This window comes from Caretta caretta, chromosome 1, assembly GCF_965140235.1.
Source record: "Caretta caretta isolate rCarCar2 chromosome 1, rCarCar1.hap1, whole genome shotgun sequence".
NCBI classification, from domain to species: Eukaryota; Metazoa; Chordata; order Testudines; family Cheloniidae; genus Caretta; species Caretta caretta.
Window position 1 is genome coordinate 243,802,624 of NC_134206.1, and position 22,224 is coordinate 243,824,847.

Below are 22,224 nucleotides of genomic sequence, written 5' to 3' on the forward strand. Positions count from 1 at the left end.
TCTATGCTGTCATCACTGTAAAATGACAAACCCAAAAGAGATGCCTCCATCATTTTTCAGACCGTTTATTTTGCTATGGGCATGGTCTAACCTCCAAAAGAACAATCTTTTTCCCCTTTCAAATTGCTCCCCTCCCTCCCTAAACTGTAGCTTCTGTCAGGAAACTCAATTTCATAAACAAACTTGAACCCACTCAACAAATATGAATCTTTCTCAGGCAAGTGCCTCAGCTTCTGCAACTTGAGATTTCATTTAAAAATAAAGTCTCTAGACCCCATGGCTGTAAAAATGATCCTCCAAATATGAACCTAGTGTAAACTAATGCAGTGCTGTTTTTTTAAATTCACTTGCAGACAGTTCCAGGGCCTCGGTCACTCCTCAGAGAGAGTCTTATCAGTCTACACTGCCGCCATTCAGAACTCTGTGGTCAGCAGGGACACTGACAAGAGTCAAGTCATTGCTGCCAGTGAAGCTCTAAGCAGCAATAGATGCACACACTAGAACTATTATGCTGTGAGGACTCCCTCCACAAACAACAAGGCATGATAAGGAAAGCAGATCCCCCACCATCATCCTTGGAGCAACTCAGGGAAAGGGGAGAATAAAGCCAACAGTGTTCCGTCTTTCTTTTCAGCAGATATGAGGAGACTGCAGAAAATGTAGGGAAAGCAGACCAAGTTTATTACACATCAACTAGCCAGAGGCTGATAAAGATGGAGCACCTGAGAAGGGCTCAAGGACAGCACCTTCCTCCTTCCAAGCAGATCACGTGCGGGCAAGCTAATTCGTGAGGTCCCTTCCAGTCCTACCATTCTATGACTCTCACCTGGACACTGCCCTGCCCCTTCCCTTCCCCTTCCACCCTATTTTTGGCCAGTATGTTTGGTCCTCTGGCTACAATGTGTCTGACTAAATTTCCAAGTCCCATCAGTGAAGATATGTTTTGTGATGAGGTGATATTTCTGGTTGAGCAGATGGAAGAGACTGATGGGATAAGTTAAGAGAGAGAATATGGTACTAAAGGAGATGCTTGGATAAATAGAAAGAGAAAAAATTATAGGTGAGTTACAAAACTTAATATGGGAAAAGATAACAAGGTAAAGGTAAAGAGAAGAAAAAGAGGGAACATACACTGAAAACAATGCAAAGAAAATAAACTACGAACTGTTAAGGGAAAGAAGAAAAAAGTGGACTAAAGGCAGAAAAAGGAACAACAAAAAACAAGAGGCAGTGAATCACATTTTAAAAATAGAAAGTTAAATTACAATTTACAAACAGTATACTGCTGTTTCCTTTATATTTCAGAAGGGACAATAGCACAGGAAATTTTTACCTTGCTCTATGGACTGTTTTTCAAGTCCTGTTCACTAACTACTGCTAGCAAAATTGTGAATAGGTGTGAAAGTATTTGTTCACTTGAACCCTTTCTTGAACAAGTGATCACAATGTATCTGAACAGTTGGCTGATGCACTAAGTTGGCATTGCTCAAGCTTACTTTAAAAGAACATAAGAACGGCCATACTGGGTCAGACTAAAGGTCCATCAAGCCCAGTATCCTGTCCTCTAACCGTGGCCAATGGCAGGTGCCCCAAAGGGAATGAACAGACAGGTTATCATAAAGTGATCCACGCCCTGTCACGCAATCCCAGCTTCTGGCAAACAGAGACTAGGGACACCGTTCCTGCCCATCCTGGCTAAAAGCTCAGGCACAGAAAAAAAGTGAACGCAGTTTATAACACAGTAAGCTATTTGGGTGCCAAAACCAAAACATGGTAGCCCATGGATTTTTTTTTTTTTTTGAAGTCAGGAATTAGAGATGGAAAAGCCTTCTTAGTTCACTTATTCCCATGTGAATCAGAGGAGGATTCTTCCCTTTCACAGTAAAGTCTACAGTGTCATAAAATTAGGCTGGTCAATTGTCAAGAGACTATGCTCTAGATCTTGAAATAAAACAGCAAAGTAGCCAATTTGTTTGCACAAGAACTTGACAAAAAATCAGTTTGATTAAGTCATCTTCAGTGTCTGGACTACTAGTTTATTCATTCCTGCTCTGCCACATTGGATAAGGGCATGCAAATCAGATTATACTATTTCCAAAACAGTATAAGAAGCACATTCATTGAGGGCTTGTCCACATGAGGCCTCAGGAAAATTAATCCAAACTAACTAAAGGTGTGAATTTAAAGCAGATTAATCAAACCACACTAAATATGTGTGGACCCGCTCATTCAGAACTGAAATGGCCTTAATATGGTTTATCTGAGCTATACCTAATTAAGGCCACTTAAGAGTATGCCCACATAGCACACTAAACCCAGGCTCTGACTCAGATTTAAAATTTAAAAACCCTTCCATCGACACAGAAACCAGTCTAACTCAGGTCCGCAGACCCTGCTAGGGAGGTGGGTCAGAGCCCAAGTCCTGCTGTGACATGGGACAAAGCCCAGCAGTTTGCAATGTGGATGCAGATCAAATTCAGGTCACCAGATTCAGGTTTGGAGATTCCACCAACACTATCCAACAGTTCTCTAGAGCTGTTTTCCTCAGCCCTTCCATCACAAACCTTCCCACTCACTTCAGAAGAAACCACCTGGTTCAAATGTAGCTGCTCAGCATTTAACCCTTCATTTACACACCCACACCCACCACTCATTTGGAAACGGTTAACCCTTGTGTGTACTACCTATGGCCAACTCTAAGAAAAAGTCCTGCATCAAGCATATTGCTAGCTGGCCAGAACACAGATGGATTCTGGTTAACCTCTGGCACAAAACGAGAAAGATATTCATTTTCATTAAGAGTACAAGAAATGATCAGATCTACAAAGCTATATTTGAGCAGCTGGTGGTTTTGGGAATTGATCAGACCGCAGAAAAATGCAGAAAGCAAATCAAGTGGCTGAAGTCAAATTACTGAAAAGTCAAAGATTCTAACAGCACCTCTGAAATACCCATCTTCCTGTCCCTTTCACAAAGAATTTGATGGGGTACTGGGAATTGTAACAAGCAGTGGGAGCACAGTGATGCCTGACAATCTGCTGAGCAAGAATGGCACCCTTATGATCCCCTAGGCACAGACAATGCCACAGGACAACCAGCCATCAGATGCAGGGCAAGAGGTGACACTGGTGTTGAGGCCAATAACTGAATAGCTATGCAGCTGGAGCAGCTACAGCAAATCCTGGGTCTGTAGTAGAAGGCGCTGTTTGAGGACAGCCCTGCGCAGGGGCCCACTACAGAACAGGCACCAGGAACAAACGCTAGAACAAGAGCCCGGTAAGTTTCTGCCACTCTGTTGTTTCTTATTGATATATGGATGGGATAGATTTCCAGCGTATGACCCTATTAAGTTATTAATGCAAATCAGGGTGCTGGTGTGCTTCTGTTCAGGGTGGAAGCCACACCATTCCTCTAGCATTCCCCCCACTTTTCCTCCCCACACCACGTGGGATTCAGGATGGACACAACAAAAGAGGAAAAAAGTTAAACAAGGAGTTACTAAATATTTTACTTGTTACTCTCTGATTGTTAGAAGTATGGGTTGGGCTCTACAACTAACAGCAGTCTAATAATACAGCACACCTCATAAATCAGCCACTCCCATATTCACCCAGAATGCCTATAAACTGAGTCCCAAAACAACTTGGCTGTTATGAGTTCAAACAAAACCCGTGTGAGAGTCCAAATTAGAGAAGAGGATGGCTGGCCGGCTGTATTAGGAGTCCCCATGGCTGGCAGTCAGTCAGGTTTGTGCACAGATGCAAGATGCTAGTGAGGAGGCTGTACTGCATCTCCATGCTAAATCAGCATCTTACTGATTTTACCATGAATTTTCAACCATTGCTGGCTGGTGACACAAGCATACTTCTAAAGTAGTAGGAAGTCCAGATGCTCAGGTACTTTCCAGGGCAGGGAAAACTTTCAGGGCCACCTCTGCAACTCATGAGCCCCCTCCATTCCAAGATGTGTTGGTCACTCAATAGATGCCTAAATATCTCCTTAGCATAGATGGCTGTCCTCCTCTGGCCTGGAACAGAAGTTCACATTTCTAGTCTGGGATCACAAGAATATCAATGTTGTCCTGCCTGAAAGTACTGAAAAAACAGAGCTAGTGACTGGACCCCTCATAAGACCCATCATCCCCCAGAAAAGAGAAAAGGAATGTTGTGACAGAGTGCTGACAGCCAGCAGCTGACCGAGCACTCTGGTCCTTTAGACACTAACTAGCTCCCCCAGAAAAGCCATGTTCGGGAACAGGCGACCTAATTACCTAATCAGAGCTAAGGGGCTAATTATCCCATCAACTGAGAAGATACTTAAAAAGCATCTAAAGGAGGAGAGGGGGCTAGCAGAGCCCTGGGGAAGCCAGGTCTCTGGCTGATGAGATCACTTCCTCTCCCTGGAGAGGAGGGCTGAGGTCGAAGGACACTGTAAGCAGAAGTGCTGCACACGGATTGTGAGGATACCTTTGTAGTGGCAACATAAAAACTCACAGAGGTGTTGACAATCAAGAAGCATCCATGACTATCTGGTAAAGACCCCATGCCGGGAGAAGAACTTGCCAAGTTACAGATGTTGAAATCATAACACAGGGAACTTAGGGGAGCGAGGAGCTGATGGGGGCTGCAGGTCCACCCTGGTTCCAAGCCCCCACCAGCTAGCTGCAACGGGCTGCTCTTCCTGTAAGCAGTGGACCAAGCAGGCAGCTGCCAAACAACATTATAAGGGAGCATTGCGCAACTTTAAAGGCGATGTTCTCTAATTGATCATCAATGTAACAACGTTAACCAGGATGACTTTAAGTGAGGAGTTACTGTATTTGCCCCCAGGATCACTGTGGACATTAATAATGGGGAGGTTGTTCCAATTATCTTAGAAGATGCAAATTAACCTCTCCTTCCCTGGTTAATGAAACCATTCTCAGGCCACTTAGACAGAAAGAATTTTTTTCTACCAACTCAGCAAACACACAGTAGTAGGGGAGTGTGCATTTGGTTGTTTGAAAGGAAAGTGGTGCTGTTAGTAGAATAGATTGGAAACAGGGGGAAAAAAAACAAAACACATTCCAACTAATATAGCAACGTTACCTTTTAATTGAACCAATAATAAAATAATTTTGAATATGAAAATATATTTTAAAACAAATATATTAATTAACAACTGTAAACAAACCTTTAAAACAGTGAAGCTAAAACTGAAAGTGCAACTGTGCAGTAAAGGGCAGAACAAAGCACAGAACTCAGTGCACAATCAACATGTGGAACTCCTTGCCTGAGGAGGTTGCGAAGGCTAGAACTATAACTATATAACTAAAACAGAACTGGATAAATTCATGGAGGTTAAGTCCATTAACGGCTATTAGCCAGGATGGGTAAGGAATGGTGTCCCTAGCCTCCGTTTGTCAGAGGGTGGAGATGGATGGCAGGAGAGAGATCACTAAATCGTTACCTGTTAGGTTCACTCCCTCTGGGGCACCTGGTATTGGCCACTGTCGGTAGACAGGATATTGGGCTGGATGGACCTTTCGTCTGACCCAGTATGGCCATTCTTATGTTCTAAAATTATAGGGGGAAGGAAAGTTGAAGTAACCTGGAAAACCAGTTAAAGTGACAGGCAAGTATATGCCTTGCCAACGCCTCTTCTTGTTCATGGTACTTCTGGGGGTTGTTAACTAGGTATAGCCAATTACCAGTTACGGTTTGATATTTTAAATATCTGAAAACCAACTGCCAAACTTAGTCAGCTTACTAGCCAAAAACAAGGAATTACAGCATGAAATGGAGACACACATACCACGCTTTCTGGGAAGCGATCTCGCAGCACTAACCTTACATGGAAGGTCTGCTTCAAAAATAGGCATCTAGGATTACCTATATGTACAGCACAGTTGCTTACAAGTTTGAGAGCACGGTATACATCACCCACCAGTCTGTACTTGTTTTTCCTGTACCTCCCTTACCTTTGTTTTGGATACCACATTCCAGGGGTTATTGGGGTGTGGAGGCACCTACCTGTACCAAGACATACTATTCATACATTTTGTTTCTGACTAGTTCTGTATTTGCCTGTGCCAAGAGAAAAGTTCAGCTATTGCAGTATTATGGGATATACCTTAGCATGAATGACCAGCATTCTGGGAAAAGAAATACAATTCACAGTTGTAGTTAATGTCAGTCCTGAATACATATTAATGTGGTGTGCCATACACCATAAATATATCCTGGCTAACAGGTTGGATGATTCAGCTCAAAGTTATCAGAGGTGCTAGAGAGCTCAAAAGAGCTGCACGTCCAGCTGCAATTGTTGTCTGTTCACTCTGCGAAGGGAATGGCCGCTGGGAGCATGGCTGCTATGGAATAGCAGGGAGGAGCTACTTGTATTCCTGGTCAACATGGGCAGCAGTGATCATGAGATGATTGAGTTCAGAATCCTCACAAAAGGAAGAAAGGAGAGTAGCAAAATATGGACCCTGGACTTCAGAAAACCAGATAGACTACCTTAGGGAACTGATGGGTAGGATCCCCCTGGAGGCTAATATGAGGGGGAAAGACGACTTATTGAGGGCGCAGGGACAAGCCATCCCAATGTGCAGAAAGAATAGCAAATATGGCAGGCGACCAGCTTGGCTTAACAGTGAAATCTTCAGTGTGCTTAAACACAAAAAGGAAGCTTACAAGAAGTGGAAACTTGGACAGATGAGCAATATTCATATACTCCTCCCTGGTCAAGTATGCAGGAGTGTAATCAGGAAGGCCAAAACGCAACTGGAGTTGCGGCTAACAAGGTATGTGAAGGGTAACAAGAATGGTTTCTACAGGTATGTTACCAAAAAGAAAAAGGGAAAGTGTGGGACCCTTAATGAAAGGGGGAGGCATCCTAGTGACAGGTGATGTGGAAAAAGCTGAAGTACTCAATGCTTTTTTTGCCTCAGCCTTCACAGACAAGGTCAACTCCCACACCTCTGTCCTGGGCAACACAGTATGGGGAGGAGGTGAGCAGCCCTCAGTGGTGAAAGAACAGGTTAAGGACCATTTAGAAAAGCTGGACATGCACAAGTCCATGGGTACAGATCTAATGCATCCGAGGGTGCTGAAGGAATTGGCTGATGTGACTGCAGAGGCATTGGCCATTATCTTTGAAAACTCACTGCAACCAGGGGAGGTCCTGGACAATTGGAAAAAGGCAAATACAGTGCCCATCTTTTAAAAAGGGAAGGAGGAGAACCTGGGGAACTACAGACAGGTCAGCCTCACCTCAATCACTGGAAAAATTATGGAGCAGGTCCTCAAGGAAACCATTTGAAGCACTTAGAGGAGAGGAAGGTGATCAGGAACAGTCAACATGGATTCACCAAATCATGCCTGACCAACCCGATTGCCTTCTACGAGGAGATAACTGGCTCTGTGGATATGGGGAAAGCAGTGGACGTGATATATCTTGATGTTAGCAAAGGTTTTGATATGGTCTCCCACAGTATTCTTGCCAGCAAGTTAAAAAAGTATGGATTCGATGAATGGACTATAAAGTGGATAGAAAGCTGGCTAGATTGTCTGGCTCAACGGCTCGATGTCTAGTTGGCAGCCGGTATCAAGCCAGAGTGCCCCAGGGGTTGGTCCTGGGGCAGTTTTCTTCAACATCTTTATTAATGATCTGGATTATGGGATGAATTGCACCCTCAGCAAGTTTGCAGATGACACTAAGCTGGGAGGAGAGGTAGATACGCTGGAGGGTAGGGATAGGGTTCAGAGTGATCTAGACAAATTGGAGGATTGGGCCAAAAGAAATTTAATGAGGTTCAACAAGGACAAGTGCAGAGTCCTGCACTTAGGACGGAAGAATCCCATGCACCACTACAGGCTGGGGACCAACTGGCTAAGTGGTAGTTCTGCAGAAAAGAACCTGGGGATTACATTGGATGAGAAGCTTGATACGAGTCAGCAGTGTGCCCTTGTTGCCAAGAAGGCTAATGACATATTAGGCTACATTAGTAGGAACACTGCCATCAGATCAAGGGAAGTGATTATTCCCCTCTATTTGACACTGGTGAGGCCACATCTGGAGTATTGTGGACAAATTGGAGAGTCCAGCAGAGGTCAACGAAAATGATCAGGGGGCTGGAGCACATGACTTATGAGGAGAGGTTGAGGAAACTGGGCTTATTTAGTCTGCAGAAGAGTGAGGGGGGATTTGATAGCAGCCTTCAACTACCTGAAGGGGGGTTCCAAAGAGGATGGAGCTAGGCTGTTCTCAGTGGTGGCGGATGACAGAACAAGGAGCAATGGTCTCAGATTGCAGTGGGGGAGGTCTAGGTCGGATATTAGGAAACACTATTTCACTAGGAGGGGTGGTAAAGCACTGGAATGAGTTACCTAGGGAGGTGGTGGAATCTCCATCCTTAGAGGTTTTTAAGGCCCGGCTTGACAAAGCCCTGGCTGGGAGGATTTAGTTGGTGTTGGTCCTGCTTTGAGTAGGGGGTTGGACTAGATGACCGCCTGAGGTCTCTTCCAAACCTAATCTTCTATAATTTTTAGTATTGTGTATTGTCCAGGGGCTGAAGAACATGGCTGAATCCTGGTTTACAGGACAGCTGTGTCTGCTACCCCAACAGCAATATGCTTTTAAGTACAGCATTTTGGCTTAGTATTGAACCTATGAGTTCAATACTGTATCTCCCTCTTTTTTCCACTCTCTTTGGCCATGGTAATACATTCCCTGGCAACTACCACACTATCCTGGGCCACTATCACAATCTCTTGGGAGATCGACCTCTCTGGCCACCAATATTGAGATGGTAAGGATAGTGCTCGGTGCACTGACGTGTTTGTGCAATATATGCTGTTTGGGTTTGCCATTATGGCTTGGAGGCTGGGGATGGGAATTATGTATCTTGTCTGGCTTTGCAGTTGTGTTGTGCCTTGGAGGTGCTTACATGGTATTGGATGGGTATGGGCTAGGGCAAGCAGGGGGCAGCATTTCTGGATGCGAACTGGGTAATTAACCCCTTTAGGCTGTCCTGACTCTCAAGGACATTACACTGAGACCAGTGACTAGGAGGCAAAGAATGGCCTTATTCAAAAAGAAAAAGGGTAGGTCAGCATGATATGCTGTGAAGTTTATTCACTAAGATGCCGCCGCCCCCCCCCCCCCCGAAATGCTGCAGGAGTAAAAAGGAGTTGCGAGCTTTACCAGGGGGAAGTCACCATTTGGCTATCCCCCATAACATCCTGACAAATATTGAGCAATTTCTTAGTCTTAGATTCTGCTTTATCTCCCCTGCAGAAAGTACAGAGAAAAATAAATAGGATTCTGCATTGATAGTCAATTCTTCCCCCATAAGAATGCTTGTTACAGGGCATTTGTACCTCAGCGGGGAGCAGTAATTTTTGTATCTTTACAGGCATGTAATATCCATGCGTACCACACGTAAACTGAGAATACTAACCAAAATTTTCCTGTAACCATCTCAGTGAATTTTGCCCACATTGAATCTGCTGCAGAAGGCGAGTGCGATGGAGGTTGCAGCTGCACCATGCTGCCAGACACCATTTTGAGATGACAAACAGGAATTGTTCGGGGAGGCTTTGTGGGGAGGGTGGGAGCAAAGGGGAGGAAGAGCATTTGAGAAGGAAAATAAGTAGATGGGCATTTGCCCTCCACGGTATTCAAAATAGTCAGTAGTCAATACTTTAGCATATGACAAAGGGAAATTACCAGGTGGAGCAGCTGCCAACTTGGAAACACTTGTAGGGGAGCCAAGCAGACAGTGTGAGCAAAGAAGGGAGGCAGGACTGGAGACTCAAAGGATTTTAGCTCACATCCACCTAATATAGCTGAGGCCATGAGACACCCATAACAGAATCTAGCATGGCAGCACAATAATAATAAATTGTAAAGATTTACACACTTACACACCATAGTTCCTGCCAGATGATCTGCCTCTTGGGTCCTGGTCTCGATTTCTGGCTAGGATTCAGGCTCATTGCTGCAGGACAGGAATCGGGTTGGCTTTCTACCTGGGACCTCAGTCCCCAGGAGACTGACAGTTAGGGGACAGCTCCTCACTGGCCTCCTTGTGCTTATTCCCTTGTAGTCTTGCTAGTCATCCGTGGTGGGGGGGCGAAGGAGGAGGTGAGGAAGGAGGAGAAGAGAAAAGGCAGCAGGTTCCAAAACTCTTGTGTTGGGTGGTTACGTAGTTACGTAAAATCGTGTCCAGTTCCTCCAGAACTGGACAGGCTATATATGCCCAGCTGGATATTTTTCTGCCATCGCTAATTTTAATATACGTCTTTCTGAGCTGCTTGCTCTTTATCCAGCACTGTTCGCCACCCCAGTCATCTGCTTTGCAATGTCCACAAACAAATCTTTATTTTTGTTCTGTTCTCAAGAGCTTCCAGTATTGATGCTTCATCTCAGATAGCGATGAGAACCATTGTCTCAGCACACCTCCATTCAGCTGTGCAAAGCATGCTATGGGGCTTCTATTGTGGTATCACAGCAATGCTGACACAGTGGAATCCAGGAGTAAATGGGCAAAATCTGGCCCTATGACAGCTTTTAGATGGTGGAGGGCACTGTGACAAATGTGGCCATTTCCTGAAGTATCCTTGAAAAACCTTACTGAACTAAGTTTATTTACATATTTGAGTCCATTGTATTAAATGCCAAGGTTATATTTATTGTGGGTCAGGATAACCAAAGGACTATATTGAACAATGATTCAAAGAATGATTTTTTTGGGACAATGTATGCAAAGTGAAATTCCTGGGAAATATCTAGGGGGAGGTGACTCCAAATGCCTTCCACCAGATATTTAGCAGTCCAAACTTTTGAATCTATGCCCTGAAGAGAGCACCATTTTCTGCTGATCACCTGTTCCCAAAGGCTGGAGATCAAAGTCCCAAGCTGTATTAAAAAAAAACAGGGTATGGGCTGAGCTGTGCAGTCTGGGCATTTGTTCTATGCTATGGCTGTTATGAACTTGTAACCACAGTAAACCCCATTATAGGGTCCAAAGGACTGGCTCCTGCCCATGTCCCTGCTAGAGCTGAGGGGGTGAGCTCCGGCAAGCTTATTAGCATGTATGTAGGTTCTTTTATTGTTTTTAATATATTTTCTCTTTAATGTTTTCTCCTAAAGAATAAATGTGCTTGCTTATAAAGAGCTATGTGGGTAACTTAATTGTGGCCAGTTATGTTTATAGCCTCTGAAGAGAAAGCAAAGCACACACACACTGGCCTGTTTAAGTAGTCTGGCTAGCTGGGAATAAGTGTGCGCAGGGAACTGTGCAGCCTGGAAAAAAAACATTTAGAAGGGAGAGAGACATGGATCTCCACCCAAGAGAGGTAACAGTTGAGGAGCCAGAAGCCTAGAAGTACATGTCCTTGCTGGACCAGAGGGGAAACAGAGGTACTTTTGCCCTCAACTATGACAGGGACATCCTGGCAACTTAATATCAAAGCACAGGAGAGCACGCAGATAAAGAGAAAGGTCAGTAACTGTCATTCGCACCGTAGTGTGCGATAGTTGCTGGACACATGCCAAAATAGTGTACAACAGCATTGTGTCCACACAAACACACAGAACTAATACAATTTGCAGCAAACTTAGTTCACTTTGCAGAAGGACTCCAGAGTTTGCAATAAATGTGAAGTTAATATGTCTGCTGCAGTTTCCACGGTATGCATCCGATGAAGTGAGCTGTAGCTCACGAAAGCTCATGCTCAAATAAATTGGTTAGTCTCTAAGGTGCCACAAGTACTCCTTTTCTTTTTGTGACAGATTGTGTCGCGTGTACACAACTGTTTTCAAACCAGGTAAATTTAACTTAACCCAGTTTAAACCCCTTAAATTCAGAAGGACAGTGTCCACACAGGAATTTAATGTGGTTTAACTAATCCACTTTAAATTCACACCTTTAGTTCATTTAGATTCTCTTTCCCAAACTTTTGTATAGACAAGCGCTAAGTCTAAATAAAAGGGACTGAAAGTGTATTGTCCTATGCATTTCAGTTTATTAGAACACTTTCCTAAAAACATATGCCCTCTCTAAAAACTAAAAACTTTTGCTGTGTTGATTGTAACTCAATCACTCCAGAAGGCACACTTTGAGAAACTGCCTCCTCTTTGTCTTAGCCAGCATCTTGTCAAACTATTAATAGCTTCTTTAGAAAATGAAAATAACTCACGTCCCTGACAGAAAAGTAACAGAAGATAGCTGATGCCACACAATCTGCTCTACCATAGTGATGTGATATCTACCATACAGATGTATACTTTCACCTCTCATTCTCACTGAAGGTGTAAGAGCTAATTCAGTGTTGCTTAGTGGGTAGGGAAATTCCCCTTTACCAATCATGGGAATTGAATTACCTGACCCATGGAAAGCAATACCATCTTAGTCAATTCAGAACTAGGTGCCTGGTAGAAATGTAACTGAAGTCACTGGAACGATTCTGAAAGTGGCCTACATACTGGAATTAAAAACAAAGGGGGGAGGGAGTGTCAGGAAATAAAACAGGGAAAGGATTTTCCCAAAAAATATTTTAAAAATTCCATTTAAGTGAAAACTTCCAGACATTTTATAGATAGCAATGTTCACTACATAGTGACTGAGTGCCATAGAAAAAGACAAAATTCACAATTTACAGATGTCCCAACCAAAATGAATAGGAGACTAAAACTGCTATTATCTTGTGGCACCTTAGAGACTAACCAATTTATTTAAGCATAAGCTTTCGTGAGCTACAGCTCACTTCGTCGGATGCATACTGTGGAAAGTTAAGACGACCTTATTATGGGAAAGTTTAGAAAACCTTATTATATACACACAAAGCATGCTTTGTGTGTATATAATAAGGTCTTCTAAACTTTCCACAGTATGCATCCGATGAAGTGAGCTGTAGCTCACGAAAGCTTATGCTCAAATAAATTGGTTAGTCTCTAAGGTGCCACAAGTACTCCTTTTTTTTTTTGCGAATACAGACTAACACAGCTGTTACTCTGAAACCTGCTATTATCTTGTGCACAGCACACAAGTACAGAATTAACAGTATCTGTCTTATTTCTATATTCTAGAATCTTGGGGGTTAATTCAATTGAGAAGGGAGGAAGGATCACTGCTCCTTGTTAAAATGAACTAATGAATAATAAATTTGGGAAAGGGACAAAAAGGGAGTTTGTCTTGAGAAATGTTTCCAAATCAACCTTTGCTGAAAATACTATATAAACAAGGGGTTACATCAGTGGTATTTGTACTTATTTATCACATTCAAAACAAATATATTAGTTATCCCTGTGGCCCTGACAACAGGAGAGAATGAAAGGCATGAAGAAAATTAAGAAGGAAAGAAGACACAAAAATAGCAATCATCCACACTAAGATTGATCCATCTTTACCAGACATGCAATTCTTTGGCACCAATTCCCACATCTCTTTTATAAATTATGTTTTTATTTTAATTTGAATGTTATTTCTTTTTTTCAAATTCACTTATCTGAAACATCAGCCAACCAACAAAAACCACTGTGAGGAGGAGGGATCTGACTTGTGACTGTATTTCTTTCATTTCCCCCAGAGAAATCTCTCAAGAAATATTTGGTTAGAGGATCTCCAGATGACCATGATTTGCCATAAAATTGCTTCATTAACATGAAGGGACAACAAATTCTGACCCTAACAGTCTGAGGAAGAGTACAATTGTGTTATCACTTGTGATAGAAGTGTTTGTTTTGTAACCCCAAATGACAGTCACCCTAGGCAGTCTCCCAATTTGACAGATTAATTAAAGAAGAATAAAAGGTAAGATGTTCCACACACACACACTGAAATAACTGGAGTATATGATAATCTGATTTATCTCCTCTTTCTGGATCCAGCTCTGCTTTCCATTTGCCAATTCGTCACTTGTCTTTGTTAGCAGATAGCAGAAACAAAGCAGCTACACCTTGTTGCTGTACACTTCCTCAAACTAGTTACTGTATCCGTGAATATTTATACTAAGAAAAAATGGGGAGAGAGGCCTATAGCCTTCATTTATCAGCACACGGGAAAGCATAGCTTAAAGCAAGACAGCAATGAGAAGAAAATGGCATTGTTCTAAAATCAGAATATACTCCCACCACCCACAATCCTCTGAATATGAAAGTCAGAGCCCCGTTCTGCCTCAAAGCTCAGTTCAGGTCTCTACCCTTGCGTTAGATACATATTCCCTATCATGAAATCTATTAGAATTAACAATAAAATATGGTGTAATCAGGAATAACCTGATACATACTATTTTCACTTTAAAGATTGGTGTTTCTACTAATAACGGACATCATTCTTTAGACCTTTTACTATTCTTAAACACTATATAATCAAATATACTATAAAAACAAAAGCTACACTCAGCTCAGGTTTTTTTTTTAAAAAACCTTTTTAGTTTAAATCTTTTCTAGTCCAAAAGACATTCAGCTCAGAACAAAACAAGGCTCACTATAATTCTGTTTTTACACACATTGTGGCTGGAACTTTTTTTGGTAACTGGAGCTTGGACCACACCATACCTCCACCTTATTTAATGAATGTATAATCTTTTCCCTGTGCCCAACAAATAAGGCAAGTTTTCATCATTATGTAAATTCAGTTGTTAAAATACATTAATACCAGGCTAAGACAAGGAGACTGAGTACTGCTTTCCTACCTTGCTGAAACTGTTGTGTGCTCAGTGTCCTTTCCAGGCTTGGACAAAAGCACTAGCTTGGTGATTTTATTACTGTCAGCTTATTCTCAAATACAATCAGGTGAATGTATTCAAATTAGAGTTGTCATTTAAATTCTCCTTCCAGAGGCATCTGTCTTCTTACTCACTAGTTAAGAATCAGACTGTTGTGGGTGGAGAAGTCAAGCCCCTAACACAGTTTTAGCACCAACCAACATGAAATACGGGATATATAAAATTAACATGTACAAGACAACAAATCAAAGACAGCAGATGCAATAACAAAAAAACCCAAATAAACAATGAAAGTCAAACAGGGATGAAAACAAACCGTGATATTATCTCCGATTAAAATAATTCTCACTCTTCTAATCACCAAAATGGATTGGTAAACTTTAGAGCAGGATTTTATCAGGACAACGATTAGAAGTTTGCAGCAACATGTAGCTCGTTCTCATAGTGCACACACAGTAACAGAAATATTTCCTCAGCAATTATGATACAGTTTCTCTCTCTCTCTGGGTGGAAGTAGACCCTTAACTCTTCACTACAACAGTAGAATCATAACTGTAACCATGTTGCCAATGACAGGTTTCAGAGTAACAGCCGTGTTAGTCTGTATTCGCAAAAAGAAAAGGAGTACTTGTGGCACCTTAGAGACTAACCAATTTATTTGAGCATAAGCTTTCGTGAGCTACAGCTCACTTGGATGTGAGCTGTAGCTCACGAAAGCTTTTGCTCAAATAAATTGGTTAGTCTCTAAGGTGCCACAAGTACTCCTTTTCATGTTGCCAATGGCGGTAAACAAGCCTAAGCTCTTACTATTGCTTCCTCCATTGCTAACCACCAGTAAATATACACAGGTAGGTATTTATAACTCTGATTTTTACTAGTGTAGACAAGGCATTTGTTCAGAGCAACATATGTGCCACCTCCTGAATTTGCACTGTGACAAGCCAACTACAGTACCAGGAAACAGTCTTAGCCATAGATACATGAGATACTTGCAAGAAGAGCAATAATATTGTTTTCTAGCATTGATAATATGTTAGCAATATTATTTGTTAAGCTCTTTATAGCCTCTCATCACTGGTCAGCAGTATGCTGAATCCTGCTTCCAGCAAAATGATTAGAGGTTTCCCTGAAACACATTCTGTTTACGTTTAGCAAAAACTAAATCTCCTTCACTCCAGAAGAGTCAGCAAGGTCTCAATCTCACCATCGGACAAGGTTTTGCTGTCTCAGTGTCTTCACTGTAGAAATTATTGTGATCTGGATAGCTGCATGTGTCTATACTAAAGTGAACATATGCTGTCCAGCAAAACAAGTTAAATACTTTAAATCTACCCATAGCTTCCAGGTAACGGCTACGTAAGAGCTCTGGAATAGCTCACATATAGGGAAAGAATCTCTAGGGGTTAGATTGACAGAGTGATGCCCTCAATATGTGAAGAAAGTACAGGGTGGGATGCCTCACCCCACACAGTAAGTGGAGAAGGGATGATTTAATTTACTGGTTACAATGGTATGATTAAGGAAGCTCATCCACACAGGGAGATAATCCAGTACTGGATTGCTTACAGGAATGACTCCTACTTAAAGTCCAGAAGGGACCATCGTGATCATCTAGTCTGACCTCCTGCACATCACAACCCTCAGAACCTCACTCACCCACTCCTGTAATAGGCCCATAACTGCTAGCTGAGTTACTGAAATCCTCAAATCATGCTTTTAAGACTTCAAGTTAGAGTCTCCACCATTTACTCTAGTTCAAACCAGCAAGTGACCCATGCCCCATGCTGCAGAGGAAGGCAACAATAACAAAAAAAAATCCAACACCCCAGGATCTCTGCCAATCTGACCTGGGGAAAATTCCTTCCCAACCCCAAGTATGGTAATCAGTTAGACCCTAAACTAGTTGGTGAGACCCACTAGCCAGACACTTGGGAAAGAATTCACTGTAGTAACTCAGAGCCCTCCCCATCTTACGTCCCATCTCCAGCCGCTGGAGATATTTGCCACTAGCAGTTGCAGACAGGCCACAAGCCAGTGTAAACAATCTCAACATACCATCCCCTCCATACACTTATCAAGCTCAGTCTTGAAACCAGTTAGGTTTTTTGCCCCCACTTCTCCCCTTGGGTTGCTGTTCCAGAACTTCACTCCTCTGATGGTTAGAGACCTGCGTCTAATTTCAAGCCTAAACTTACTGATGGCCAGTTTATTATATCCATTTATTCTTTTGCCGACACTGTTCTTTAACTTAAATAACTTTTCCTCCTTTCTGGTTTTTATCCCTCTGACATATTTATAGAGAGCAGTCATATCTCCCCTTAGCCTTTGTTTGGTTAGGCTAAACAAGGCAAGCTCCTTAAGTCTCCTCTCCTAAGGTAGGTTTTCCATTCCTCTGATCATCCTAGTAGCCTTCCTCTGCACCTATTCCAGTTTGAATTCATCCTTCTTAAACATGGGAGACCAGAACTGCACAGTATTCAAGATGAGGTCTCATCAGTGCCTTGTATAATGGTAATAACACTCCCTTTTTCTACTGGAAATATCTCACCTAATGCATCCTAGGATTACATTAGTCTTTCTCATGGCCGCATCACATTCGCAGGACGACTATGAGCTCCAATCTATCAATACACCCAGGTCTTTCTCCTCATCCACCAATTCCAACTCATATGCCCCCATCTTATAGCAAAAATTCTTGTTGGTAGTCCCTAAATGCATGACCTTTGCACTATTAAATTTCATCCCATTTCTATTACTCCAGTTTTCAAAGTCATCCAGATTTTCTTGTATGATATTCCCATCCTCCAGATTGGCAATACCTCCCAATTTTTTGTCATCTGCCAATTTTATTAGCACATTCCCACTTTGTGCACAAAGTTCATTAATGAAAATGTTAAAACAAGATTGGTTCCAAGACCGATCCCTGAGGAAATCCACTAGTAACTTCTATGCAGACTGACAGGTCACCTCTCAGTATAATATGCTGTAGTCTCCCCTTCAACCAGTTCTTTATCCACCTTTCAATTCTTGTATTAATCCCCATCTTCCCCAATTTAACTAATAACTTCCCATGTGGAACTGTATCAAATGCCTTATTGAAATCCAGGTTGATTAATCTATTGCCTTTCCTTTTTCTAGAAAATCAGTTATCTTCTCAAAGAAAGAGATAATGTTGGTTTGGCAAGATGTACCTTTTGTAAAACCATGTTGCATTTTATTCCAATTTCTGTTTACCTCTATGTCCTTAAGTATTTTCTTTCAAAATTTGTTCTAAGACCGTGGTCCCCAAACTTTTGAGGGTCATCCCTCTCTTACAACTGTCTGTGCCCCCTCGGGGCCAGGGAGGGAGGTCACAGCTCAGGGGTGGGGGGGGTCGCAGATGGGTAAGGGGGCCGAGGCTGGTGCCAGAGCTGGAGGTGGGTCTGGGGCCGGAGCCGCGACTAAGGGCCAAAGCTGGGGGCAGGAGCAGAGCCGCAGCCAGGCTGCAATGGGGGTCAGCAACCAGACCCAGCTCCACTCCCAACCCACTCCCACCGTTGGCCCTGGGCCGGGAATGGAGCTGCAGCCAGGAGCTCAGGCTAGGGGTGGGACCGGAGCAGAGCAGGAAGCAGGGAGGGTCCAGGTGGCACTCCCTCCCTACCTCCCGTGGGCACTGGCCTGGCCCCACTGCGCCCCCCCAAACATTCCTCCACAGCCCCCTAGGGGGACGCACTGCAGTTTGGGGACCTCTATTCCAAGATCTTACATACAACTGAGGTTAAACTAACGAGCCTGTAGTTTCCCAGATAATTCCCGCCCCCCCCCCTTAAAAATAGGTACTATCTTAGCAATTCTCCAGTAATAAGTTATGACTCCTGAGTTTACAGATTCATTAAAATCCTTGCTCTTGGGTTTGCAATTTCATGCGCCTGGTCCTCTGATATTCTTGAATGGAAATTATCCGGGCCCCCTGATTTGGTCCCAAGCAGTTTGCATTTGCCTTCCACCTCAGACATGGTAATTTCTATCTCCATATCCTCATTCCAATTAGCCACACTGATACTACTTCTAAATTCCTCATTACCCTTATTAAAATCTGAGGCAAACTATTAGTTGTGGTGTTGGGCTAACAACTGCGTGCCAGATGAGGCCAGTTGAGGGGTAGCCCATGATTAAATTCACAAGTTAGTAAACATTTAGCCAGTCATGCCACTAACCAGTTATTGATGAAATAAGGGCCTAATAAACGTTTATAACATGGCCAGAGAAACAGTACTAGTTCTCATCTAAAAAAGATTTTAAAGCATTCCTGGATAACACTTCTCCTGTAATATAAACAGGGCCTCTTATTAACGTCTATATTCTGCCTTGGTTCCAGTTAAATTTGTTTTAATAAACTTTGGCCAGCCAACATGGAAAAGATCCAACCATATTAAATAGCATTCAGGGTGGATTTGATTTAAATCACTAGTCAGGAAGACTCGATTTAATCATGGTTTTCTACATAAAAGTGCATTCTTGTTGGTTGTTATAACCTTAATACACATTCTTCACAACTCAGAGATAGATGTAGGTTTCATTTTTAGAAGGTACACACTATACATTTTTAAACACTGATTTATTTTGAAAACTTTTCAGATTAGATTTACATCTATATCAGAAAATGAACGATTGTTTGGTTATTTTATTTATCAAAGGTAACTGAAGCAGATATTTATGAAGTCATTGGGAAGTGAACGATCTCCAATTCAACAGGTTAATCATTAATATTTAGAGGACTTTCTTGCTAAGCTGTATTAGGAGGAGAACATCACCAGACAGACTTTTAAATTGTTTTATTTAACTAAAACAGCAAGGTTAAGTATTCTGCATGTTTTCTTCAACAGAAAACATATAATATTTTAACAAAACAAGGATATGTCCCTCACTTCTCACATTTATCTCCAGACTTCTTCTCCTTGTCCAGATCTATTCTGCACCCAACGAACATTGAACTTTTTGAAACTTTGCACTTTTAGAGAGAGGTAAGAGATTGACTGTGTGTACACAAATTTGCAGAGGGACAACAGAGTTGAGGTCTGTTATTTCTCACCTCTACATATTTATTTAAAAACATTTTTGCTGTTAACAAGTATGTTACTTCTGGAGACACAAATCCACAGTTTGAGAACTGCAAAACTAAGCATCTTTGATGGTATTGTAAGGTTTCCATAAAGAGAGAAACAAATGATCATAGAATATCAGGGTTGAAAGGGACCTCAGGAGGTCATCTAGTCCAACTCCCTGCACAAAGCAAGACCAATCCCCAGTTTCTGCCCCAGAACCCTAAATGGCCCCCTCAAGGATTGAACTCTCAACCCTGAGTTTAGCAGGGCAATGCTCAAACCACTGAGCTCATCTTCTAGACTGAGCACTGAGTCCCATTGGGTAGAGAGAAAGATTAACCTAAATAATCTATACAGAAGCCCCTGGAACCCCATAAGATTGGGTCCCTAATCCATGAGCTATTGGAACTCATTTACATATCTTTTCTTAAACATTCCATGAATATATTGTCTCATACTATAGAATTAGAATTTATAATCCCTATTCCATGATGAGATATCTTTGAGCTATAATGTATCTATCTTTAAGATATGCTTTTTGAGGAAAAAACTTTTTTTCAAAAAATCTGATTTAAATAAAATCTGATTTTTTTTTTTATTCATTGATTTTTATCCACTCTGGTAGCATTCAAGAACTATGCTCTATCCCAAGATTTTGGGCTGTGCCATTACTATCAGTGTGCTGAGTTTCAAATAGCTCCCTCACTACAAGTGATCATAGATTAGCCACCAATGGCCATGTTCACTGCAGTATATTTATATTTATTTATAATGTTCACTATTATACTACTGCCCTAGCCATATTAGTATAGTCAAGGTGCTAGTTTGTTTGGTTTTTTAAACCACAGTCTCATCTAACTCTAGTCAGTACTGAGCTAAATGACAAAGCGATAATACCATTATGGGGTGTCAAATTCATTCTTTGGAGCTGGCCAGGGCACAAGTGTACAACTATGCATTTCCATTATTCAACCACAGACGTCGAAGGGAGGCCTGCAAAATAATCAAGGACAGAATATGACAAACATATTCTTACCTTTACCAGCATTGGTACGTCTCCTTCTTCTCTTATTTCACCATCCTCCTTACTTTGTTTCTCTACCACTTTGTCTTTTGTGGGTCTCTCCGCTTTCTTTTTCTATCTCTACACACGCTATCTTAAAGCCACTGCCAAATTTTCCCTAACACCATCAGCTTTACTCCCACACCATTCCCCATTGGCTATGATTAAATGATCCATGATAAAATTTGCTGATGACAACATGTAGTTTCATAATTAGGCTTTAGATTTAATACCCTAGTTAGAGTGATATGGGGAGCAGGCAAATTCACATTTTCCCAGAGCTATTGTTTCAAGATGTCTGCAGACCCAGGAACATAGCACTCTATCAGTTTACACTCACTTTTCATTTAGAAGGTTAATTTACAGCCACCACAGATTAAAAACTCATTAGTTTGTAATGACACTTTAGATTCTGCAGCATTTGGATAAAAATACCTCAAGCCAAACAACATATCTGACATTCATACCATATATAACATGACATTCAGTAACACATTTAAAAGTAACCATTCTTCAACAAAAAAACTTCAAACACAGACATCAAAGAGAAACTGCAGAGCTACAATTAATTTGCAAATTTAACACCATCAATTTGGGTTTGAATAGGGACTGGGATTGGCTGGCTCACTATAAAAGCAATTTTCCCTCTCTTGGTATTGACACCTCCACATCAATTATTGGGATTGGATCACATCTACCCTGACTGAATTGACCTTCAACACTGCTAATCCACTTGTAAGGTAACTCCATTCTCTTCATGTACCAATATATATTTATGCCTGTACCTGAAATTTTCACTCCATGCATCCAAAGTAGGTTTTTTACCCACAAAAGCCTACACCCAAATAAATCTGTTAGTCGTTAGAGGTTCCAAGGGACTCCTTGTTGTTTTTGTGGATACAGACTAAAAGGGCTATCCCTCTGATATATAATAGATATTATTGCCCCATTTAAGAATAATTTTTTTTTTACAGTAAATGCAGATCCAAATACTGGGGTTGGATAACTGGAATACAAAATTCGGAGGGGGGGGGCTACTGTGATGGTCACAAAAATCAAAGAGTCAAGATATATTTATTACACCCACAAGCCCTGAGCAATGTCACCAGAGAAGACACAGACCCCCCTTGTGTCTCCGTCGGGAGGAAATAGAGGCAGGTTGCTACGATGCGATCCCTGCCGTTTCCTTTCTCCGGGCTGTCCCGCAGGGGGAAGAGGTGCCCGAGGGCAGAAGAAACACAACGCCCTAGCCAGACACGGGTGCGAGGAGCTACAGGGGGTGCGAGGCGCCGGCAGGACTGCCCCAGGCCCCGCGCCTCCCCCGGCACCAAGGAAGAGAAGGGGCCAGGCAGAGCCCGCTCCC

The 22,224-nt window shown here is 42.1% G+C and overlaps 1 protein-coding gene across 12 annotated transcripts in view; it reads right to left on the minus strand.

Moving 5' to 3' along the window:
- The window catches only part of ERC1 (ELKS/RAB6-interacting/CAST family member 1), a 538,100-nt gene that overhangs the window by 515,435 nt on the left and 441 nt on the right, over nucleotides 1-22,224 (minus strand). The gene's annotated exons all lie outside the window — the stretch shown is intronic.